Source organism: Callithrix jacchus, chromosome 11 (genome assembly GCF_049354715.1).
Source record: "Callithrix jacchus isolate 240 chromosome 11, calJac240_pri, whole genome shotgun sequence".
Taxonomy (NCBI): Eukaryota; Metazoa; Chordata; class Mammalia; order Primates; family Cebidae; genus Callithrix; species Callithrix jacchus.
In genome coordinates, this window is record NC_133512.1 from 72,251,707 (window position 1) to 72,278,639 (window position 26,933).

Sequence of the window (26,933 nt, forward strand, 5' to 3'; positions counted from 1 at the left end):
CCGATACATGCCCTCTAAATGAGAGAGCGCCCCCTAAGTTTCTAAGCAGCTGCTACACCCCTTGGGCTGGCAGAGAGGCTACACATCTGCACTCAGGTCCTGAGAAACAGCCCTACAGCACTCCCCAACTGCAGACATGCCCTTAGCTCTCCACCACAATGAAGGTCTAAGAAACAGTCCTGTCTCTGGGCACAGTAGGCTTCCCCTGTAGGCATATCCTCAGGCCATACAGGCAGCCATAAGCCCACGACTGGACCTGAGAAACAGGCCTGTGGGCCACCACTGGCAAACATGTCACCTGTGGTCCTATGGAGGGCTCACTCCTGAGCCACACCCCTGAGTCAGCCAAGCAGCCTTGTGCCTGCATCCCAAACCTGAGAAACAGTTCTGTGGACCACCCATAGTAGACAGATTCATTCCCAGGTTGGCTGAGCAGCCCTGTGCCTGCTCCTGGGCTATGAAACAGCTCTAAGTGGGGCATCTTCAACACCAACCAACATGTTGTGAAGCCATGTCAAGGGCCTGAGAAACAGCTCTGAGGGCCTTCTATGGTGGACACACTCCTGAGCTCCCCAAGCAGCCTTGTACCCATGTTCCAAACCTGAAAAACAGCCCCACAGGCCATCTACAGCAGACATATCTGCAGGTCAGCCAAGCAGAAGAGAAGGGAAAAGGTAAAGAAACATATTTAATGAAGTAACCGTTGCAAACTTCCCAAATCTTGGAAGACAGAGATGGACATCTAGGTCCAGGAAGCTCAATGAACCTCAAACAGATGCAATGCAAATAGGTCCTCTCCAAGGCAAAATATACTCAAATTGTCAAAAGTCAAACACAAAGAAATTCTAAAAGTAGCAAGAGAAAAGCATCAATTCACATATAAAGGCATTCCCATTAGACTAACAACAGTTTTCTCAGTAGAAACCTTACAGGCCAGGAGAGAATGAGATGATATATTCAAAATAATGAAAAGCAAAAAAAAACTGTCATCCAAGAATATTATATCCAGCAAAGCTATCTTTCAGAAATGAAGGAGAAATAAAATCTTTTATAGACAAGCAAAAACTAAGCAAATTCATCACTACTAAGCCAGCTTTATAAGAAATGCTCAAGGGAGTCTTGCAGTTGGAAGTAAAAAGATGATAACCACCATCATCATAAAAACATATGAAACTATAAAACTCATCAGTAGAGTTGATAAAGAAGAAAGAGAGAAGAACCAAATCTTATTAGAGAAAACTACCCAACCACAAAAATAAACAATAAAAGAGAGAAAAATGACATAGAAAACAACCAGAAAACTATCAATAAAATGACAGGAGAAGGCCTCATCTATCATAATAACCTTGAATGTAAAAGGATTAAATTCCCCACTTAATCAAAAAGGAGACTTGACAATGGATACCACAGAAATGCTGAGACTATTATGAACAACTTGGGATGGGTGCAGTGGTTCATGCTTGTAATCCCAGCGCTTTGGGAGACTGGGGCAGGAGGACTGATCACTTGAGTTTTGAGTCCAGGAGTTCAAGACCAGCCTGGGCAACACAGCAAAACTCTTACCTCTACTATATATATATATAAATTAGCTGGGCATGGTGTTTCACACCTGTAGTCCTAGTTGCTCAGAAGGCTGGAGCAAGAGGATTGCTTGAGTCCAGAAGTTTGAGGTTACAGTGAGCTATGAACACACCTATGCACTCTGGCATGGGAGACAGTGAGACCCTGTCTAAACAAACAAAACAGTACAAAACAAACACACACACACACACACACACACACATACAAACTATACACAAATAAATTTAAAAACATAGAGAAACTAGATAAATTCCTGGACACATACAACTTACCAAGATTGAACCAGGAAGAAACAGAAGACCTCAACAGACTAAGTAATTAGAATGAATCAGTAATAAATTCTCCCAGAAAAGAAAAGTCCAGGACTAAATGACTTACAGCTGAATTTTACTGAACATTTAGGAAAGAATTAATCAATTTTTCTCAAACTATTCCAAAAAACTGAAGCAGACTGATTCTTCCTAACTCATTATATGAGGCTAGGATAACCCTGATACCAAAACTAGACGAGAACACAACAAACCTGCAGGCCAATATATCTGATGAGCATATACATAAAAATTCTCAACAAAATAATAGCACCACAAATCTAACAACACATCAAAAAGATAATACATCACGATTCAGGGGAATTTATCTGAGGAATGCAAGGATGGTTCAACAAGTACAAATCAATAAACATCATACATCACACCAATAGAATAAAAGACAAAAACCATATGAACATCTTGAGAGATGCAGGAAAAGCATTTGATAAAAGTCAACATTCTTTAATGATTAAAACTCTCAAATTAGGGACAGAAAGGAAGTATCTCAACATAATAAAGGCCATATATGGCAAACTCACCGCTAACATCATACTGACTAGGAAAAAAACAAAAGTTCTAACTACTAGAACAAGACAAGGATGCCTACTTTCACAACTCTTATTCAATATAGTACTGAAAGTCATAGTCAGAGCAATTAGTCGAGAAAGAAATAATAGGCAACCAAGTTGAAAAAGAAGAAGTCAAAATGTCTATTTGCAGATGAAATAAACTTATATATAGAAAAACCTACAGACTATATAAAAAACTCTTAGAACTGATAAACAAAATCAGTACAATTGCAAGATACAGTATTAATATACACAAATCAGTAGCATATCTAAACCAAACAATGAACTGGCTGAAAATGAAATCAAAAAGGTAATCTTATTTACAATAGAAACAACAACAGAATACCTAGAAATAAATTTAAACAAGAAGCTAAAAGACCTCTATGGGAAAACTGTAAAATGGTGATTAAAGAAACGAAGAGGACACAAACAACTGAAAGACATCTCACGCATATGGATCAGAAGAATAGTGTTAAAGTGACCCCATAACACAAAGAAATCTACAGAATCAATGTAATCCATGTCAAAATAACGATTACGTTCTTCACAGAAATCGACAAACAATCCTAAAATACATATGGAACCACAAATGTCTCTGATTATCTGAAGCAATCCTGAGCAAAACAAGGAGGCATAACACCACTAGACTTCAAAATATACCAAAACAGCATGGTACTGGCATAAAAACAGATATATAGATCAGTGGAACAGAACAGAGAACCCAGAAATTAATCAATCCATGTATCTACAACTAACTGATTTTTGACAAAGTGCCAAGAACACTCACTGAGGAAAGGATAGTGTCTTCAATAAATACTTCTGGAAAAACTAGATATGCAGAATAAAACTAGATGTCCATCTCCCACCCTATACAAAAATCAACCCCAAAATGGATCAAAGATCTAAATGTAAAACCCACAACTATGGCTGGGTGCGGTGGCTCACACATGTAATCCCAGTACTTTGGAAGGCTGAGGCAAGTGGATCACAAGGTCAGGAGCTCAAGACCATCCTGGCTAACATGGTAAACCTCCATCTCTACTAAAAATACAAAACATTACCTGGGCATAGTGGTATGCACCTGTAGTCCCAGCTACTTGGGAGGCTGACACAGGAGAATTGCTTGAACCTGAGTGGCAGAGGTTGCAGTGAGCTGAAATCATGCCACTGCACTCCAGTCTGGGCAACAGAGCAAGACTCCATCTCAAAAAAAAAAAACAAAAACCCAAAACTACTAAAAGAAAACATAAGGGAAATGCTTCAGGGCGTTGTTCTGGGAAAAAATTTTGTGAATAAGTCCTGAAAAACATAGGCAACAAAAGCAAAAATAAACTTATTTTTATAAAAATAGAAAGTTTTTACACAGCAAAGGAAACAATCAACAAAATAAAAAGATAACCTATAGACTAACAGAAAATATTTGCAAACTATTCACAGGAGAGGGAATTAATAGCCAGAATAAACAAGGAACTCAAACTTTTTAAGATCAAAAAACAAACAATCCAATTTAAAAATGGGCAAAAAAATCTAAAGAAGAAAATCTAAAGAAAAATCTTCTTTCTCAAAAGAAGACAGACATGTGGCCAATAAATATATTTTTAAATGCCCAATATCACTAATTGATATGGTTTCCCACCCAAATACCATCCTAAATTGTAGTTTCCATAATTCCCATGTGTCATGGGAGGGACCTGGTAGGAGGTAACTGAATGATTGGGGGTGGTTTCCCTAACACAATGCTATGCTCGTGACAGTAAGTTCTCATGAGATCTGACGGTTTTATAAGGGGCTTCCCCCTCTGCTCGGTTCTCTTTTTTCTCTCTCCTGCTGCCATGTGAAGAAGGACATATTTGCTTCCTCTTCCCTCATGATTGTAAGTTTCCTGATGCCTCCCCAGCCATGCTCAACCGTGAGCCAATTACACCTCTTTCCTTTAAAAATTACCAGGCTCCTGTATGTCTTTATTAGCAGCGTGAGAACAAACTAATACACTAATCATCAAGGAAATGCAAATCAAATCAACAGCATAATGAGATACCATCTCACCCACTTAATATGGCTACTATAAAAAAGACAAGAAAATGATAAATGCTAGAAAGGATGCAGAGAAAAAGGGACTCAAACACTTGGTAGGAATGTAAACTAGTATAGCTACTATGGAGAAGAGCATGGAGATTCCTCAAAAACTACTAACAGAACTAATATATGATCCAGCAATCCCACCAGTGGGAATTTTATCCAAAGGAAAGGAAATCAGTATATTAAAGAAACATCTGCACCTCAAGTTTACTGCAGCACTATTCAAAATAGTCAAGATATGAAATCAACCTAAATGCCCAACAACAGATGAATGGGTAAAGAAAATGGGGTCTACAGAGAGTAGAATACTATTCTGTCGTAAAAAGAATCAAATCCTGTCATTCACAGCAACATGGATGGAACTGGTGGACAATATGTTAAGTGAAAAAGCCAGGAACAGAAAGTTAAGCCCTGCATGTTCTTACTTTTATGTAGAAGCTAAAAAGCTGATCTCATGGAAGCAAAAAGTAGAACAGATGATACTAGAGACTGGGAAGAGCATAATGAAGGGAGGGAGAGGAAGAGATTTGTGAAAGGTTACAAAATAACAGCTAGATAGGAAGAATAATTTCTAGTGTTCTATATACCACTGTTTGATAACTATAGTAAAAATAATATATAGTTGCAAATAGCTACAAGAAATTAAGTTTGAAATAACATATATGCTAATTACCCTGATCTAATTAGATACGTAACATATATTGAAACATCATTACGTACCCCTCAAATATGTACATTATGTGCCTATCAATAAAAGTAGGTTTTTAAAATAATATAACTGAATTGAACAAAATGAAACCTGTATCTGTTCTGGACCCATGTACTACAACCACGTAAACTATTAAAAGTTATTTCATATCAGGCATGGTGGCTCACTCCTGTAATCCCAGCACTTTGGGAGACTGAAACGGGCCGATCACTTGAGGTCTGGAATTCAAGACCAGCCTGGCCAACATGGTGAAACCCCATCTCTACTAAAAATACAAAAATTAGCCAGGCATGGTGGTGCACACCTGCAATCCCAGCTACTTGAGAGGCTGAGGTATGAGAATCATTTGAACCTCCTAGGAGGCAGAGGTTGCAGTCAGCCAAGGTTGCGCCATTGCATTTCAACCTGGGTCACACAGCAAGACTCTGTCTCAAAGGGAAAAAGAAGTTATTCCAATATATTAAAAACAACAACCAAATTTCCATGAGGAAAAAAAAAAAAAAGAAGCAGAATAAACACAGACATCTTACTTCACTCCCTTACAATATCTAACTGAAATAACAGCAAAGGCATAAATACACAAGAACAGAGAGAACAGGGGAAAAAAACAACAAAAATTAAGCTTGAAAGAAGATATGTGACTTGTAACTGACTTAGTAGATCTGAGAAAGCAGACAGCAATAGTAGAGAAAGGAGAATATTAACCCAATATATGCGATAACATCAACAAGTGTCAGGGATTCATGGTTCAGGCATCCCCTGGAAATGGAATTAAAGTTAGTCTCATCTTTAGACAGACTAGTTGAAAGATGTTAAAATAATAGATCTACTTTCTCACACCATGCCAATGAGTGACTATTTTTCTATGACACTGCAGATGTCTGGAAGTCAAACACTTGTCTCTATGAATGGTAAATAAAATATCAATTGAAAGAGTTGAACCTGTTTGTCCCTGGGAAAGAGAAAATGTGGAAAAGGAGTCTCGGGCTGTTATTGCCTAAATTTTGTATAACTATCTCTGAAAACATCTATCTGTAGAACTTTGATAAAAACTACAAATTGAAAAAGCTTTAAAATTTCAATTTCCAAATAGTTACAGCTTCAGTAAAACGGAATTCTTACCATCATAAATAGGATGAAATTATGCAATGCATTCCAAAATTTCCATTTAACCTACTGGTCAGCCACTTTCATAGATTTCATATCTGCAAATCTGCCTGCTTGCTAAAATGAATGCTCCTGGTGCTTTTGCAGTCATTTGCAGACATGCACAAAGCAGAAAAAAATTTGAGGTTCCCAACATGTATGTTCCCAGCTAGGGTGAACAAGGTAACACCATCTTCTTAAATAAGACACCTATCATACTACAAACAAGTGTCCTTTTTGTGGTATAGTATCATGTTTTTTGCATTTTTTTTTCTTTTTGTTGAAATTTTGTTGTTTTATTTTATTTTTGAGATGGAGTGTAGCTCTGTTGCCCACACTGGAGTGCAGTGTCATGATATTGGCTCACTGTATCCTCCTAGTCTACCACATTCAAGAGATTCTCTTGTCTCAGTCCCCTGAGCAGCTGGGATTACAGGCACATGCCACCATGTTTAGCTAATTTTTTTTTGTATTTTTGGTGGAGATGAGGTTTCACCATGTTGGCCAGGCTCGTCTTGAACTCCTAACCTCCAGTGATTCACCCAAAGTGAATCTCCCAAAGTGATCACCAGGCCTAGATTTTGTTGTTTAAAAATGCCCCCTACGTGTGGTGCTCAAGTGCAGTCTAGTGCTCCCAAATGCAAGAAGAATTTAATATGTCATAGAGAGAAAAGACTATGTTAGATAAATTTCATTCAGACAGGAGTTTAGTGCTGTTGGTTGTGAGCTCACTATTAACAAAATTAACAATAAAATTAAATAAGGTGTCTTTAAACAGAAACACATATGAAACAAGGTTATGAACTGATCAGCTGACAAATATGTCATGAACAGTGGCTCACAGGAACTCAACTCTGTATTTCCTCTAAGAGCAATGATTCACTATTGGCCAATTCAGTTTGCAGTGACCTTTTATTAACACAGCTGTGAACAATGAGAATTTGTTGTAACTGGACTTACAGAGTGGGCTTGCAATTAGCTCCAAAAAGGTAGCTGGAAAGTTAATGAAGTAGAAATGAGGACTGAATTGTGTTTCCTGAGTTTTCTCCTCCTGTGGTTACAGGGACCAATTTAAAATTAGGATACGTGGCTTTAAATGCTACTCTTGATATTAGGTCATTTTAAAAATGACGAACATACGACTGGACACCAAATCTTATTATTTTATGTAACAACATTATTAACATGTCCAGATCATCAATTCATGATCATAAAACTACTAAGCCAACTGGCCTAAACCACCTAGAAACTGTAGAATGCAATACAATTTAACAGCCACTATCCCTAACATTCTTTTAATCTGAAGAAATTTTCTAAAAGTCAGGAAACCAATATTTCAATTTGTAGTCTATTCAAATCCACATCACAGAGAAAAGTACTTAATAAACATACTGCAACTATTAAGCCAGAATCATGAGCTATGTATAGTTCATACATTTCATTGTTGCTTAAATCTTTACAGCAATATGACATAGAAGGTGCTCAATAAATACCATACCATTTCTTTTCTCCCTTTCACAGAGTAAAACATTACTATCTACTTCCACTTCTCCAACTCCTCTCTTCAATCCAATCATGCTCTTACCCTCCAACCCTTCAATGAAATCTCTTTCTAAGGACACCAATTACTTCTAGTTGCTTAATGTAATGGTCAGGTCTGAGTTGCTCATCTTAATCAACATACTGGCAGTGTAAAGCACGCTGATTATGTTTTCTTCTCCTGGAACACTATTCGCTTAGTTTCTGGGAAACCACTTTCTTCAGTTTGTTCCTGTTTTCTAACTCCTCAGTTTCTTTGCTGGTTTTCCTCTTCTCCCTGAGCTGTTTTTACACATCTCTATCTTCATGCAGTCCATCGGTGATCACATCAAATATCTTGGTATAAATACTATGTATAAAAGAGTGTAACTGGATTGTTTGTAACTTAAAGGATAAAATGTTTGAAGGCCTGGTTTAAAATTAAATAAATAAATAAATACCATGCACCTATAGATGACTACTGTTAGATTATGCCTGTAACCTAACATGTTCCTATATCCATTAGATTAGAGAAAATCACAAAGTTTCCTTACTTGAGGATTTCTCAGAACCTTTAACATGTTACTCTGCATTATAAATATCCAATAGAAAATAATGTACACATTATTTCTTACATTTATTTATAACAGAATACTTTCCTCACGATACATCTGGTGAAACATACTATTGACTAAGTCACTAAATATAGCATACTTAGACATCTCTCAAGTAGTTCTAACTTCTTACAGCACAAATTATGTAAAAATAAGCAAGCTTTTCCTGGTTAGAGATAACAATTGAGTTTGAGGTATTCAAATCATTTTACTCCATTAGAGGAAACTTGCCTCAAAAATTTCCTTATGCAGAGATAAATTTATATAGCTCTCTTAAAATACATTTGTCTATATTAATTATATACTCTAAGTGAGCACAGATTAAATGTGTGTCATTTCCTCTCCCTTAAACAACTTAATAAATATATGTTGTCATTAATCTTTTTCCAGACTAAATGTTCCCAACTCCTTCACTTCTTCTTCGTATAACATTATTTCCAGGCCCCTTGCCATCTCAGTTCTTTTCCCCACCAGATCTAAGTAATTCTTGGAATCCAGTTAGTCAACAAAATAATATATTTGAAGAATGCAAAATACTGGAGCTATAATTTCTTGTGATAAAAATATGATCACTTGGTCATGTAACCTAAGCCTATATTCACTTTTTTTTTTTTTAGCAGCCATGACACTAGTTATTACTATTTTCTGAAAATAAAGGTCTATTACACACACCCATGCACATATACACTCATCCATATACACATATACTTAACTACGTACACTCAGATGGCCTAGAAACAATGATTCCTCAGTAGCAACAAGCAAACCTAACACCTACATCTCTAAATACCACTTCATAGTAAAAACAACCAACACTCCTGAAAGAAATGTCTTATTCTAGGGCTGGTATAGAGATAGTACCAGATGACTGTGGAATATCTTGTTGGATCAGAAAGTAAAAAAAAGCTCAAAGGATCATAGTGATATTGGCAAAAAGATAAAACAAGAATGCATGAGTCCATACTAATATGAATAAATAAATGAATAAAGACGTAGAAGTTTTTCTTTATCACAGAAGTCAGCTAATAAATAAAAATAAATTACAGAATTAGAAAAATCACCATTTGGCACCCATCTTGATAATAACTGATTCACACAAGATTCATCAATAGATGTTAAAAATAATGGGTAAATTTGAGAGTAAAAGGATATTAACATAATTTTAAAGTATCTAGCCACAGGTACTTATTAATTACAGAGAATAAAGTAGTGACTTTACCTTGGAGAAATCTGGTAGATATCTCCTTAACTAAAAGTTATCATCACCAGTAATAGGAGAAATTACAGTATTTGCTTCCTCATACAATACACTGAAAAGTACACAACATCATGTCTGTGGTATTCCGGCCTAAAGTACATCACCCAGGGCCGGTGCAATGGCTCATGCCTGTAATCCCAGCACTTTGGGAGGTTGAAATGGGTGGATCACCTGAGGTCAGGAGTTCAAGACCAGCCTAGCTAACATGGTGAAACTGTCTCTACTAAAAACACAAAATTAGCTGGGCATGGTGGTGGGCGCCAGGTCCCAGCAACTGGAGAGGCTGAAGCAGGAGAATCACCTGAACCCAGGAGGCAAAGGTTGCAGTGAGCCAAGATCGTGCCACTGCTCTCCAGCCTTGGTGACAAGAGCAAAACTCCATCCCAAAAATAAATAAAAATAGGCTATGCACAGTGGCTCACACCTGTAATCCCAGCACTTTGAGAGGCCAAGGTCAAATCACGAGGTCAAGAGATCGAGGCCATCCTGGCCAACATGATAAAACCTCATCTCTACTAAAAATACAAAAATTAGCTGGGCACGGTGGCATGCACCTGCAGTCCCTGCTGCTCGGGAAGCTGAGGCAGGAGAATCACTTGAATCCAGGAGGCGGGGGTTGTAGTGAGCCGAGATTGCGCTGCTGCACTCCAGCCTGGTGTCAGAGTGAGACTCCGTCTCAAAAATAAAAATAAGGTACATAGCCCAAATCTAATCAAGAGGAAAAATCAACCAATCTTAAACTGAAGGTCATTTGGCTGGGCATGGTGGCTCATGCCTGTAATCTAGCACTTTGGGAGGCCAAGGTGGGCAGATTAGAAAACAGTACTATAAATGTCAATTTCCTGATTTTGATCATTATACTGTCTTTATGTCGAGAACAATCTTATATTTAGGAAATAAAAAGTCAGTAGCGGTAAAGTAGTGTCATAACTTAAATTAGGAAAAAAGTAATACATATGTACATATATATATCAAGACAAAGAAAATGATGAAGCAAATACAGTGAAATGTTAATATATGGGTAGCTGGGTGAAGGGTATACAAAGTTTTTTATTATTGCACATTTTAAAAAATCTGAACTGTCAAAATAAAATGAACATAACTGATAAGCTTTAATTCAATTTTAAAATACCTCCTTTCTCATGTTAATTTTCTACATGCCAACTATTGACTTAATACACATACAACCTTCCTCTCATGATTGCATTTAGTGTGGTTGCAACGGAAAAGAAATATAGGGTGGGAATAAGAAAATTAGACCAGTGCCTCAATTTTACCGATTCATACAATCTACTTCCATCAGAAGTAAAGCTAAAGGTCATTCTAGTTGCCTATAATCAATGAAGAGACAAGTTAAGCCAATCTTAAGTCCATTTCACCCACAGAGATCTTCACCAGTCCTTAATATCTACTATGTCCAAGGTATGATTATAGTAGTATTTTCAGTCAATGTTGCAAATATTTTCCAATGATAAAAACTAAATTATTATACCCTTAAGAAAATAAACACTTATCATTAATCTAATAATCTTCCTTAGAAATTATACAGACATATTTTGTATGCACACATACACAAAGTTTTGTTGTCAATAAGAACTGGGTTTATGGCCAGGCATGGTGGCTCACGCCTGTAATCCCAGCACTTTGGGTCAGGAGTTTGTGACGTGCCTGGCCAACATGGTGAAACCTCATCTCTACTAAAAATACAAAAATTAGCCAGACATGTTGGCAGCACTTGTAATCCCAGCTACTTGGGAGGCTGAGGCAGGAGAATTGCTTGAACCTGGGAGGTGGAGGTTGTGGTGAGCCGAGATCATGCCACTGTACTCCAGCCTGGGTGACAGAGTGAAACGCCATCTCAAAAAAAAAAAAAAAAAATTAACTTGGTTTACATAAGAAAATGCAATTAGTTGCTTACCTTTTAACTAATTGTGCATGCCTACATTTCTTTTAAGAGAAACAGGAATGCTGACAAAGATGAACCTAAACACATTCAGCCAATCAAACCTGTAGTCTACTGTGGTTCTGGCTATGCAATGTTTATGCACCCTAAATACAAAGTTGGGATTTAAAAATAACAAAAATAAAAATGGTACTTTTTATATTTTCCATTTAAACTATTACTTCAAAACTCAATATACATTAGTCTCCACTTCTAGACATTATGGGAGTAACAAAGACCAGGACCAGATTATTCCTCTCTGTTTAAAAACTAATTAGAAAAAAAAAAAGTGAAACATTTTCAGATATTAGGAAAGTGATAGCACATCCCCAAAAGAGTGGAAACAAAAAGTGAGCCCTATGATTGTCCAAGCGTGCTGTCACAGTTTCCAGAATGCAGTGCCCAAAGGGGAAAACCAGAGCCCAGAAGTATCCCTACATTGAGAAGCCAGATTTGAGTATTCAGAGACACCAAAGCAGCTAGAATTCCCAGAGCAAAGTACCCAAAGAGGAGAAAGCTGCACAAAGAATAGTTCTGTAGCTCTGTAGAGGATTCCCCTTAAGTCTTCAGTTGAATATTGATTGGTATATACAATGTAGGAAAAACTACCTGAAGCAAGGGAAAGAACCACCAAAACGGAGGCGGAAGACCAATTACAGTGTGAAACAATGTAAAATATAAAATGTCTGGTATTCAAACAAAAATTGTCAGGCATATAAAGAAACAGGAAAATATAATTGATAATGAGGAGAGAGAATCAGACCCACAAATGATAAAGAGAATAGGACTTGTAAACAAGGATATTAAAACATCTATTATTTAAAATATTGCTCAAAGAAATTAGAGACTCAAACAAATAAAAAGAAATTCCATGTTCATGGATTGAAAGATTTAATATTGTTAAATTTTCCATACTACCCAAAGTGATCTACAGATTCAATGCAATCCCTATCAAAATCCCAAGAGCATTTTTGGCAGAAATAGTAAAACTCATACTAAAATATATATTGAATCTTAAAGGACCCCAAATAGCCAAAGCAATTTCGAAAAAGAACAACAAATTTGGAGGACTCACACCTCCTGATTCCAAAACATATTTTAAAGCAGTAATCACAACAGTGTGATATTGGTATAAATTAACAAATGTAATAAAGACTCTAGAAATAAACTCTCATGTATGTGGTCAAATAATCTTCAACAAGGGTACCAAGACCACTCAATAGGAAAAGGACAATCTCTTCCACAACTGGTGCTTGGAAAACAGGATACAACAAAAAGAATGAAGGTGGACCTTTATTTTACACCCTCTACAAAAAATTAACTCAAAGTGGATTAAAAACCTAAACATAAGAAATAAAACTAAAAAACTCCTAATAGAAAACACAGGGGAATGCTTCATAACATATGACCTGGCAATTATTTCTTGGCTGTAACACCAAAAGTATAGGCAACAAAAGCAAAAATAGACAAATGGAACTACATCAAACTTAAAACATTTTATGCATCAAAAGACACAAAAGGCATATATTTTCTCCCAGGCAGAATGGGAGAAAATATTTGCAAATCATAAATCTCATAAGGGGTTGATATTCAGAATATATAGATGATTCCTACAACTCAATAACAGAAAATCAAATAACCCGATTTAAAAATGGGCCAAGGATTGAATGGACATTTGCCCAAAGATGATCTACAAATGGCCAACAAGCACACAAAAAAGATGCCCAACATCACTAATTATCAGAAAAGTACAAATCAAAACCACAATAATGTATCACCTTACACCTATTAGGATGGCTATTACAAAAACAAAAAACAGAAAATAAATAATGGTGAAGATGTGGAAAAATTAGAACCCTTGTGCACTGTTGATGCAACTGTAAAATGGTACAAAAAGATTAAATATAGAACTACCATATGATTCAACAATCACATTTCTTTGTATATATCCAAAAGAACTGAATGCAGAGTCTCAATGAGATATTTGCACACTCATTGATAGCAGCACTATTCATAATAGACAAGCGGTGGAAGCAGCCCAAATATCCATCAATGGATGAACAAAAAGTAGTATATACATATGAAAGAATATTATTCAACCTTAAGAGAGGCAAATCTAAGAGTGTTTAAAAAATTTTATATATATAATGTATATGTGTGTGTGTGTGTGTGTGTGTATATATTTATATATCTTCAAATCTCTTTAAAAGAGAACTGACTAAAGTTAAAGATGAACTATTGTTTGGGATTTATAATATGCAACACAAATAACAGCACAAAGTTTCAGAAAGTGGAAACAGTATAGTATTAAAAGGTTTTCATAAAACATATGTAGTTTTTTTACTCCAAAGGAGATTGTGATAATGTTGTATACTAGCTGCTACAAACAAAACTACAAGAAAACAGAGCTATAGACAAGTCAAAAAAAGGATATAAAATGAAGTCACAAAAATACTCAAAGAATCCAAAGACAAAAGGAACAGATGAGACAAAAAACAAATAGCAAGATGAAAGACTTAAACCCAATAATATCAATAATCACATTAAATGTAAATGGTCTGAGCCAGGCACGGTGGCTTACACCTGTAATCCCAGCACTTTGGGAGGCCTAAGCAGTCAGATCATCTGAGGTCGAGAGTTCAAGACCAGCCTGACTAACATGGAGAAACCCCATCTCTACTAAAAACAGAAAAAACTAGCTGTGTGTGGTGGCGTTATGCCTGTTGTCCCAGGAGGAGAATCACTTGAACCTGGGAGGCAGAGGTTGCAGTAAACCGAGATTGTGCCATTGCACTCCAGCTTGGGCAACAAAAGCAAAACTATGTCTCAAAAAAAAAAAAAGATCTAAATTAAAAGGCAGAGATTAGGAAACTGGATTTTAAAAAGACCCAAGACCCAAAAGCAAGACCTATTTTTATGTGTAACTGTCAAAAACTCACTTAAATATAAACATAAAAAGGCAGAAAGTAGGGGGCAGGAGCAGTGGCTCACGCCTATAATCCCAACATTTTGGGAGGCCGAGGCTGATGGATCACCTGAGGTCAGGAGTTCAAGACCAGCCTGGTCAATATGGTGAAACCCCATTTCTACTAAATATACAAAAATTAGCCAGGCCTAATGGCAGGCACCTGTAATCCCAGATACTCTTGAGGCTGAGACAGGAGAATCACTTGAACCTGGGAGGCAGAGGTTGCGGTAAGCCAAGATCGTACCATTGCACTCTAGTCTGGGCAACAAGAATCTCCATCTCAAGAAAAAAAAAAGGTAGGAAGTAAAAAGATTAGAAAAAATATCATGTTAACACTAATAAAAAGAAAGCTTGAACAGCAATACAAAGTAGATTTTGGAGCAAAATATATTACCAGGATTAAAGAGGTCCATTTCAAATGATAAGGGAATCCAATTCATCAAGCAATCATAACAATCATAAATATTCATGCACTCAGCATTAGAACTTCAAAATATATGATGCAAAAACTTACAGAATTGCAAGGAGAAAACAGCAAGTCCACATTTATAGAGATTCAATGCCATTTTTCCAAAAATTGATAACAAGTAGACAAAATTAACAAGGACATATAGAAGACATGAACAATTCTATCAACCAACTTGACTTGATTGACTATTTTTTTTTTTTTTTGAGACAGAGTCTCCGTCTGTCACCCAGGCTGGAGTGCAGTGTTGCGATCTCAGCTCACTGTGACCTCCACCTCCCAGACTCAAGGGATTCTTCTGCCCTAGGCTCCTGAAGACCTAGAACTACAGGCGTGTACCACCACACTTGGCTAATTTTTTGTATTTTTAGTAGAAATGAGGTTTCAACATGTTGGCCAGGCTGGTCTTGAACTCCTGACCTCAAATGATCTGCCTCCCTGACCTCCCAAAGTGCCAGGATTACAGGCATGAGCCACAGCACCCAGCCTTGATTGACAATTACAAATCACTCCACCCAATATTCTTTTCAAGTGTGAATAAATCATTGGCCAAGGTAGACCATATTCTGGGCCATAAAACAAGCCTCAATAAATTTAAAAATGATTCAAAAAACATCGTATGTTCTTTGACCAGAACGAAATCAAGTTAGAAATAAGTAACTAAAAAATATGTAAAAAATCACCAAGTATTTGGAAACCCATCTACATATTTCTAAATAACCAGTGGAGTCAAAGAAGTCACAAAGGAATTTATCAAGGATTCTGAACTTGAATGAAAATGAAAACAACATATTAAAATTCGTAAGATACAGTCAAAACACTGATTAGGAGAGAATTTTATAGAATTAAAGACTCATTTCAGAGAAGAATAAATGTTTCAAATTATGAGCTAAGCTTCTAACTTGATTCCAGCAAATCAAGAGCAAATAAAATGCAAAATAAACAGTAAAAACAAAAATAATAAAGATGAATAGAAACCAGTGAAACTGAAAATAGAAAATCAATACAGAAAACTAAAAACTGGTTCTTTGAGAGGATTGATAAAACAGATCAATAAACCTCTAGCCAGGAGAATAGAAGAGAAAAGAGAAAACACATGAGTTGGAATGAGAGGACAGCACTATATGTCTTATAGACAGTAAAAAGATTAATAAGGGAATGTCATGAATAATTTTATGCCAATGAATGTAACAACTTTAGATTAAATGAACAGATTCCTAGGAAAATACAAACTATCAATGCTAACTCAAGAAGCTGTAAACTGAGTAAGCCTTTGTCTATTAAAGAAATTGAATTTACAATTAAAATTCTTCCCACAAAGAAAACCCCAAGCCTACATATGCAAGTTACTTAGTACTGTCTGAAGTTTAAGATATATGGAAGGATCAAATATTTATTAACTATCAAGTGTAGACACTAAGGATATAATTTTGATATGATTATGTTAGTATTTCAGCAAAATTATTCTGAAGGAAACTGTGTGAAGAAATTATTAGTGTAAGGCTAAATTAAAAGGAAGTAAATGACATTAATTTGGGGACAATAATGAGGGTCTGAACTAAGTCAGTGCCAATGGTTATTTTGTTTTGTTTTTCCTTAATTGTGGGTGTTGGGACAAGGTATGATTGAAAGACAGAAGGACCAGATGTAGTGATTGACTGGCAATAAAAGATATGGAGAGGAACCATAACTCTTGGCTTCAACACTAAAAGAACCTTCATTAAGACTGGGTGTGGTGGCTCACGACTGTAATCCCAGCACTTTGGGAGGCCCAGGTGGGTTGATCACCTGAGGTCAGGAGTTCAAGACCAGCCAACATGGTGAAACCCTGGTCAGTCTGGCCAACATGGTGAAACCCTGTCTCTATTAAAAATACAAAAATTAGCTGGGGGGCAAGAGAATCACTTGAACCCAGGAGAAGGAGATTGTAGTGAGCCTAGGTCACACCATTGAACTCCAGCCTGTGTGATAAGGGCAAAACTCGGTCTCAAAAAAAACCTCATTCACTCATTAAGACACAGACTACAAAAGTAAAGATTTGGGAACAAGAAGATATGTTTGTTTTTCAACAAATGAAACATTCATGCAATCAGACACCCAGAGGACACACACAGGAAATCCGTGCAGTCAAATCAGCTTGGTCTATCTCCCAGGATTACTTGCAATTAAAGCATTCCCATAACTATACAATTAATAGCTTTTCTCTGTCAAATAATTTTAGAAATAAAAAAGAAAGTGGTTAAGAGATTTGAGGAAAAAAGTCCCTTTCCCTATACACTTAATTCACTGAAACCCTACTTTACTGATTTTTTTCATTGTCATTTGGAATAGCAAAACCTAAAAGCCAGGCGTGGTGGCTCACGCCTGTAATCCCAGCACTTTGGTAGGCCAAGGCAGGTGGTCAAGAGATCGAAACCATCCTGGTCAACTTGGTGAAACCCCATCTCTACTAAAAAAAAAAATACAAAAAATTAGCTGGGCATGGTGGTGCATGCCTGTAATCCCAGCTACTCAGGAGGCTGAGGCAGGAGAATTGCCTGAACCCAGGAGGAGGTTGCGGTGAGCCGAGATAGCGCCATTGCACTCCAGCCTGGGTAACAAGAGCGAAACTCCGTCTCAAAAAAAAAAAAAAAAGGAATAGCAAAACTTTATTTATGCACTCCACCTGATTTAATGAGTTTGATATACTTTCTTCAGAAAAAAAAAGTTGATCATGTGAAGCTCTCTCCCGATATTTTCCCTTCTTTTGTGCGGCCGAAATGATTATTCAGCTCTGCCTGTTGAATCCTATTGCCTCCTTTTAAGGTTTTATTTGCTTGTTCACCATTTTCTGGCTTTCTTATTCTATCTGGGAAAAGTTATTTTACAACACTAGTGCACATGTGCACACACACACCTATTCAACTTAGTCAAATAACTGCAACAACCACTTTTTTAGCTAGTCTTAGAAAATGAGAATATGTCAAGTGCTTTACATACATTATCTCATTTAATTCTTAAAATCTCACAAAGTAGGTAACACCATTTAATGAACAAATAAAACAGAACCTCAAAAAATTATATAATGAGTCCAATGTCACACCACCAGTAGATGGTAGAATTGGGACCTGAACCTAGGTCTACAGACCACCAAAACTTATGCCACCTAATTTTTATAAATTTTCTATCTGTAACAGATCCTATGCAGGTCTTCCTAAAGTACTTTCATTCATGCAACAAATATGAGTGACTATGTCTTTAAAATTTCTGTAGATATACTTTTAACAGCTCCTTTCTTGTACTGTTTTTGCAACTGGAAAGCTGCATACTATGCACTTTTTTACCCTTTACTTCCTCTCATTAAATGTCAAATTTAATCATGTTATGATTATTATCAGATAGTGGTTCAGCAATGGCTATTTCCTGCCCCAGTTCCTGTTCACTACCCAGAACGAGATCCAGCATATTTTTATTCCACTGCTCTAAAACTACCTGTTCTAGGAAGCAGTCAGGTTTTCTCACCTGAAAATTCATTTCTATCTTTTGTGTCACGTTAGCAATTTGCATAAGACTAACAAGGTGAACTAAAAATGCAGCTTTCCTAAATGTCACTTAATATTTTCTACTTAAGTCATATGATTCTGGTCATCAAGCGATGTTTCAGATTTGTAAATTTAATCTGAGTATTTATGGTTCTGCCTTAATCTGAGAAGATGATAAAAGCATGCGACTTTCTTAGATTTTCAAGGGCAGTCCCAATTTAAAACACATGGGGCCAGGCATGGTGGTTCACATCTGTAATCCTAAGACTCTGGGAGGTCAGGGTGGGAGAATCACTTGAGGTCTCTAGCCTGGCCAACTTAGCAAAACCCTGTATCTACAAAAAAATAAAAATTAAAAAATTAGCTGGACACAGTGGCACATGCCTGCAGATCTGGCTACTCAGGAAGTTGAGGCAACAGATCGCCTGAGCCTGCGAGTTCAAGGTTACAGTGATTGCGCTACTCCAAGCTGGATGACAGAATAAGACCCTGTCTCAAAATAAAAATGTTCAATTCCACTATCATCTATCAAGTAGGAGTTAAGAAAAGACAGTCAAAATATATGCAAACAGGAGTTTGCAATAATGACTCCATGTGGCTACAGACCAGGTAAAAGGGTTAAGGGATGGCAACAGTCACTTTGGGATTCTTCCTTGAGTCTTAATTTGTACTGGGAAAATAAGTAGTGAAGGTAAATATTAAATAAACACGCGATAATGGACAAACAGTTGAGGTTCTCCTATCATTTTAGTATCTAAGTATGCAATTTCTGATCATCAAAACTGGGTGGTACTCACTTTGCCCAACCACATTTACATACCATTATCATTTAAAGCTGGTCTTCACACATATATTTTTTTTTTCTTTTTTTTTGAGACGGAGTTTCGCTCTTGTTACCCAGGCTGGAGTGCAATGGCGCGATCTCGGCTCACTGCAACCTCCACCTCCTGGGTTCAGGCAATTCTCCTGCCTCAGCCTCCGGAGTAGCTGGGATTACAGGCACGCGCCACCGTGCCCAGCTAATTTTTTGTATTTTTAGTAGAGACGGGGTTTCACCATGTTGACCAGGATGGTCTCGATCTCTTGACCTCATGATCCATCCGCCTCGGCCTCCCAAAGTGCTGGGATTACAGGCGTGAGCCACCGCGCCCAGCCCACACATATATTTTATATAAAGTCACAATAACCATTCCCTCAACAATCCATATTTCTGTTATGAGACTTTGCCTCTTCCTGTTCTGCATGGAATACCCTCTTTTCTCATCTACGAATACCACCTCCGGACCTTTTAGGCTTCAGTGGTAGCTCCCCACAAACTCAATCCTCTCTCTTAAAATTATTTACTGTTTCTTTTTCTTTTCTTTTTTTTGGGGGGGTGGGGGACGGAGTCTCACTCTGTCACCCAGGCTGGAGTGCAGTGGTGTGATCTCAGCTCACTGTAACCTCAACCTCCAGGGTTCAAGCCATTCTCCTGTCTCAGCCTCCCAAGTAGCCAGGACTTACAGGTGCATGCCACAACACCCAGCTAATTTTTTTGTTTTGTGGGGTTTTTTTTTTTTGTATTTTTAGTAGAGACAGGGTTTCATCATATTGATCAGGCTGGTCTTGAACTCCTGACCTCGTGATCCACCCGCAATGGCCTCCCAAAGTGTTGGGATTACAGGCGTGAGCCACTGCACCCGGCTTGACTGTATTTTGACTGTAATCTGTCACATGAGGTCAAGTGTCTTGTGGCATCATCTTGGACCCAAAAAGTTTCAGATTTTGGAGCATTTCTGATTTTCAGTTTACAGATGCTCAATCTGAATACACTGTATTGTATTATCATCATTTGTTCAAATATACATCTATCCCACCAAATGGATGCTCCTCAAACACAGAGAAGGTGACTTCATCCCTTTATCTTCAGCAACATCCAACAGTGCCTCCATCTCAAAGTGTTATTGTGTACAATAGTGGATTCAATTTATGGTTTTGCAGCATTATTTTCCACTCAGTAGTATCCTACTATAAAGTCTCCACAAAGCCAATTATACTGTGACAATACAGTATAAGGGCTTGGAATGCAGGCTTTGGAATCAGACTGCTTAGGTGTGAACCCCACCTCTACTGACTCATTAGAGAAGAAACCTCGAACATATGAGTTAAACTAAGTCTTGGTTTGCTTATCTATAAAATGACGGTAATCAGTACCCATCTCACAGGACTAAAAGGTTACATAAGATAATATACAAGTAGTCCAACTATTTTATTCTCATTTTATCCACATGCCACCCTAAATTCTCTTCAGTGTAGTGACGCTTTTTTCATTACAAATTCCTTGCAATTTTGCATTAAATGGACCAGCCAAAAAGGATCATGCTTTATAAACAGGGCAAGCCATTATTTTTAGGGCCAACTGTCCAGTGCCAGTTTGGGTTAAAAAAAAGTCTACTTTTGGAGGCTTGACTATGCAAGAGTGCCCCCATTGTATACTATACTTGTTTACTGACCACATGTTCATGCTCTACCAGAAAGTGGTCAAAATTAGAACATGAAAACTCTCTACCTCACTAACACCTAACTTAAAACTATCAGACGCATTCAGACAGCTAGTCTGTGTGGGAGGCAAGCTATTTCTGGAGCAAAAAAATTCCTGGAACCACTGTGCATCTGGTCCCAGACATGGCTCATTCTCCCCAGACCTCCAGATTCCTCTCCTCCAGGTTATGGAGGTTGAGCCACTACAACCCATAAAGCATATCCATTTCCTTCTCTTAAAATTTGCAGTCCATACACCATATCCAAGTTAGGATTCCAAATTGTTATGCTAGTTTATGACTCTTTAGGTTAAGTGCACAATTTCCAGATTATCAGAATTCCCCTTCCAATATTAAAAATATGATGGAAAAAGCCCAGTTTGAAAGAAAATAAACTTTACAAAAATACCTGAAAAGAAGATCAAATTTAAGTCTCTAGCCAATGTCTTGGAGGATAAAAAGATACAAACGCTTAAAAATGGCAAAAGCTAATCGAAAGCTGTGAAATTAAAGTATGACACCTAAAAAGTAGTCTAAAAGTAAGCAGGATATACTATTAACAAAGAAAGCAACTGAAAACTACAAAATATTTAATATTCACCATGAATTTCAAATTACTTGGCATGTAAAGTACACACTGAGAATAATAAATTGTTCCAGATCCTGTACTTCCCAGGTTAGTATAAAGCAGTTCCTTGTTTTTGCCAGGCTAAAAATAAAAAGGGTGACAGAGACAGAATGATCCCTAAAGTTACACAAGGAGGTGCTGAGTTAGAAAGCCATAACTCGAAGGACAATACCAGAACGCCGGCTGTCAACATTGGGCAGACAAAAATAAGAAAAGATGTAGTATGCTGATGGAGTAGGGCATTGTTTCCAGACGGGAAATATCCCTTAAGGCCGGTGCTTAGTATCTCAGTACCCGCTCGGTAATGTTGGGAGCAGAAAACTCGACCGCCGCCTGCTCAGAGGGGGCAGGGCAGCGACCCTCCTTCCACCTCCTCCAGCGCGCGAGCCGACGCCCCCTCCCGAGCCCGCTCCTCCGGCTGCTAGCCGACCTCTCCCCGCCCGCCGGGCTCGCCACCCGAGACCCCTGAACACCCTTCCAGCACCCGACGACCCCTCAGCACAGCGCCAAGGGAAGGAAGCAAAGGACAGGGGCCTGGGAGCGGGGCCGGAGGGGCGGGCAGCGGTGCTGGGCTTCGGCCAGTCACCATCAAGGCTTGAAGACCGCGCGGACTCGGGAGGAAGGCGGCTGAGCCTTCGCCACTGGCCGAATGAGGGGAGGGGGCCGCGGCTGACCCCGGCCCTCAGCTACTGGAGACTGCTTGGAAAGTCACCGGCCGCAGGCGGCGACGCGTTGGCCCGTGAGCCCCCACCTCCATCCCGACAACCGCTCTCCTCCCTCGTCCCGATCCATCCTCGAGATTCTGTAAGAACTCGATGACCTCCACACCGCCCACCCGAGCGCGGAGGTGATGCCGCTCTTACCGTAGAAGGCGCCGCGCCGCTAGGAGGCGGCTGAGGTGCGCGCGGGAGACACCGAAGCTAGCGCCACGGCCGCCCAAGCCCAAGGAGCCACAACGAGGCTCCCGGCGGGCGCGCTGCCTCCAAAGCGTTGCCCCACCCCCTCTCCCGCAGAATTTTGCGCCGGTGCCTGCAGTCACTGCGCGCGGGCGTGGAGGACGGGAGGAGGGGCGGGGCGCCCCGAGGGGGCGGAGCTGAGCGCCGGCTTGGTCTGATTAACATCTGTAGGCCCAATGGGAACACGGAAACTCCCCGCTGAGCTTGGACTGACTTCCCTCATAACCCGTGACAGTAGAGAGGCGGGACCAATGGATTCTTTTATTACCGCCTTTCTGTGGAACCCTAATATAAGGAAAGGTCGGTTGGTTTGCACTGGCGGACAAACGGTCCAATTGCCGCGAGAAAAGGGGCCTCTGAATCCAGATTGGCGTCCTCTCTACCTATAGGGTAGACTCAGGGGCAGTGAGAATCAGCCCCGGATGTGGGCGCGGCTATGAGGTAGGACTGTGAGATCCTCTACCGCGGTGGGTTGGGGAGGCGGAACTGAAATTTTTTTCCTAATTATCATGTGACGGGTTCTGGATTTAATGGGGGGAAAAGTGCGGAAAAGGATAAGGATCCAAACTGGCGAATTTCTTGATCTTCGCGCCCATCTCCGCTCTCCCGCTGGCGGCGTTGCCAGGTGAGTCCGAGGCTCTGCCCTAGCCAGCACCGTGCACCTGAGCTGCCCTCCGGATTCCTCCGTGGGCTGTGCGGCCGACCCCCAATCCATCACACAGCCAGCCCCAAACGCGCACACACTTGCTTGGTTCCAGGGCTTCTGTGACCATCCAGCAGGAACCGTGTTAAACTTCAACGTGTGCTGGGCCCACAGAACATAAACTGGGAACGTCCGGGTGGGGCGCCGCGAGCTGACCATCGGTGTTTGCAAAAGGGCAAGGATAGTTTAGGAACGTCCTGAAGTTCCAGAGGCAAGTAGGCCCCCAGATCAGCTAAGTTGTAAGCAGAACGCTGTTCCTTTGGCCGAGGCTGTTGCAGCACGGGCTTTTCGAAGTTGACTCGCTATGAAGAATTTGTGGGCTCATGAAGCAAAATTACCTTTGGGATGAGGCAGGTTCACTTGGTAGAGTACTGGCAGTGGCGGGAGAAGGGAAATGGGGGCTGATACTCAGACGCAGGCAATGTGGGTAGGGCTCTATATATTTCCACACGGGGTTAACTCCGAAGGTTTTAAAAATGAATTAGGAATCATTGACAAATATTTAACTGTCTTCCTAATGCCAGAAGTAACCACCTTAAATGGGAAACATTTTAGTTGAGCGCATTTTTTGGAGTACGCACCTCCACCTCTCATGTGTAGAGAATAGTAGGAAACATAACTACTGCCTAAACTGATGAAGACGTAAATGTAAAATTGGGGTCTATGTCGTCATTGTAGTTCAGCATGCAAGCATACAATCGTCAGTCGTCATTTAAGTATCAGCAGTGCGCCGGGCGCGGTGGCTCACGCCTGTAATCCCAGCACTTTGGGAGGGCGAGGCGGGTGGATCACGAGGTCAAGAGATCGAGACCATCCTGGTCAACATGGTGAAACCCCGTCTCTACTATAAATACGAAAAATTGTCTGGGCATGGTGGCGCGTGCCTGTAATCCCAGCTACTCAGGAGGCTGAGGCAGGAGAATTGCCTGAACCCAGGAGGCGGAGGTTGCGGTGAGCCGAGATCGCGCCATTGCATTCCAGCCTGGGTAACAAGAGCGAAACTCCGTCCCAAAAAAAAAAAAAAAAAAAAAAAAGTATCAGCAGTGCTTCCCCATTGAAGGTATTTTCGTGCAAGAACATAATTTTCTGGCATCCCACATTATACATCTCATAGGAACGATAGGATTGTTGCTTGCATCCTTTCACCTCCAGCCCTAAAACCATGGTGAGTGCAGCCAATTATAAGAAAAAAAAATGAAGCTGGTCTTGTCCGACGGCAGATGGAAAAGTAAACCTTTTTTTAGGGGTTCACAGAAACGGCCAGATTGATTGGAGATGGGATTGTGTCGTTTACAGGATGAAATCCATCCATGGTTATTAACACAGACCCCTCCAACCCTGCTTCCAAATTCAGTCCCACATCCCACTATATGGCAGCCTTTGGCCAGGAAAGGAAACCAAAACAGAAAAATTACTCCTTAGGAGCAAAAAGTACTGCAGTATGAAGCCTCTGCCAATTAAGTAAACAAGTTTGACTACCACTAGGTGAACATAAGGGGAAAGAGGTGAGTTACGAGACTCATACTTTGAATTGTTGAAATAAAACAGATGTGTTCTCTTGCACCAGAATAGCCACCATTTAAAGTAGTATAGATGTTGTTTAAAGTAGCATAGGTGTTGCACAGTACATCAAGATTGGTTCTAAAATATAGTTAATTGAGCACACTAATCTAGGGCATTTGGCTCATTTAGCCAATTTCTTCACCTTTTCCTTGTTATTTTCCTGCATCTTTCCTTCTACCTTGCATGCTTTTGTTCCTATTCCTAGCACCTTCTGATCTTTTTCTGTCAAGTATCCTCTCTCATCTTCAGTGTCATTCACCATTGCCTTATTTCTCTGTTTATAGTCATAATTAAATTCTTCCTTTCCTGAAAATTTCTTCTTTCAGTTTCATATACCTCATCTTTCATTTTCTCTTCTCCAAATGACTCAAAGGAATAAAATGTTCTCCACAGTTTCCATTTCTGGATCTTCTGTTTACTCCTTAACCAACTGCATGTAGTCTCTGGCTTCTGATTTCCCATTCTACTTATCCTTTTTCCAAATGGTCATAAAAATTGGTATAACAAACTTGAATGAGCAGAGGAACATGTCATAAACCTATATGTGAAGATTAAATATAATAAATGCTATCCCTAAGTTTTATGCATTCACATTCAAAATTCCAAGTTTTTAAGAATCAGCTTAGCAAATTTAGCATTAGTAAGCGCAAAATAGAAAGTATTCTATACCTGAATGGAACCTTAGAGGAAAAAAACAGAAAATATTCTAGAAAAGAGGCCAACACTTTGGGAGGCCAAGGTGGGTGGGTCAACTTAGGTCAGGAGTTCGAGACCAGCCTGGCCAATTGGTGAAACCCTGTCTCTACTAAAAAATGCCAAAAATTAGCCGGGCTTAATGGTGGGCGCCTGTAATACCAGCTACTCAGGAGGCTGAGACAGGAGAATCGCTTGAACCAGGAAGCAGAGGTTGCAGTGAACTAAGATTTCGCAATTGCACTCCAGCCTGGGCAAGAAGAATAAAACCCCATCTCAAAAACAAAACAAAACAAACAAACAAAAATCTATATCACAAACCAGTGAGAGTATTGTTAAAAGAAAAAAAATAAATATTATATCAGGAAAGGTATTTGTAAGAATTTTTATGAGAAAATAAGTGAGAATTTAAGAATATAAGTTCCAAATCATGTGAAAATCCACTGTTATCAATGACATATTATTTAGCCCAACAACCTCTTTACAATCTTTTTGTTTTCTTTTTTTGAGACGGTGGGGGGTGTCTCACTCCGTCGCCCAGGTTGGAGTGCAGTGTGCAACACAGCTCACTGCAGCCTCAACTTCCCGGATGCAGATAATTCTCCCACTTCAGCCTCGCAAGTAGCTGGGAATACAGGCATGTACTACCATGCCTGACTAACTTTTTGTATTGTTAGTGGAGATGGGGTTTTGCCATGTTGCCCAGACTAGTCTTGAACTCCTGGGCTCAAGAGATGCACCTGCCTTGGATTCCCAAAGTGTTGGGACTACAGGCGTGAGCCACTGTGTTCGGCTACTAAAATCTTAATTCTACTTGATATCCTTGTGATTTTTATTAACCATTCCCTCCTTTTATTGATGGATTGATTGATGGAGACAGGATCTCACTCTGTTGCCCAGGCGGGAGTGTAGTGGCACAATCTCGTGGCTCACTCATTGTAGTCTCGACCTCCTGGACTTAAGCAGTCCTCCCACTTCAGCCTCACAATAGCTGTGACTACCACCACACCTGGCCAGTTTTTTATTTTTTGTAGAGACAGGGTTTCACTCTGTTGCCCTGGCTCATCTGTAGCTCCTGGGCTCAAGTGATATGCCCAGCTTGGCCTCCCAAATTACTGGGATTACTGGCTTGAGCCATACACCCTTCCCATTCCCTCCTCTTAAAACTCTCTTCTCAGCTTGATACCACCTC

General features: G+C 39.4%; 2 protein-coding genes across 13 annotated transcripts in view; one reads left to right on the top strand and one right to left on the bottom strand.

The window, feature by feature from the left end:
- Window positions 1-22,818, bottom strand: part of PHTF2 (putative homeodomain transcription factor 2) — a 167,558-nt gene extending 144,740 nt beyond the window's left edge. For all 5 annotated transcript variants that reach the window (XM_017975405.4, XM_078343037.1, XM_035253993.3 and 2 more), the window contains exon 1: window positions 22,690-22,818. The gene's annotated coding sequence lies outside the window, so the exon portion shown is untranslated. The remainder of the gene's footprint in view (window positions 1-22,689) is intronic.
- Window positions 22,819-23,099: 281 nt separating this feature from the next.
- Window positions 23,100-26,933, top strand: part of LOC108592882 (transmembrane protein 60) — a 55,887-nt gene continuing 52,053 nt past the window's right edge. For 4 of the 8 annotated variants that reach the window (XR_013524058.1, XR_013524055.1, XR_013524056.1 and 1 more), the window contains exon 1: window positions 23,221-23,407. The gene's annotated coding sequence lies outside the window, so the exon portion shown is untranslated. Of the gene's footprint in view, window positions 23,408-24,781; window positions 24,991-26,933 lie in introns of all 8 variants that reach the window. The other 4 variants (XR_013524057.1, XR_013524053.1, XM_009002570.5 and 1 more) reach the window with 2 other exon arrangements.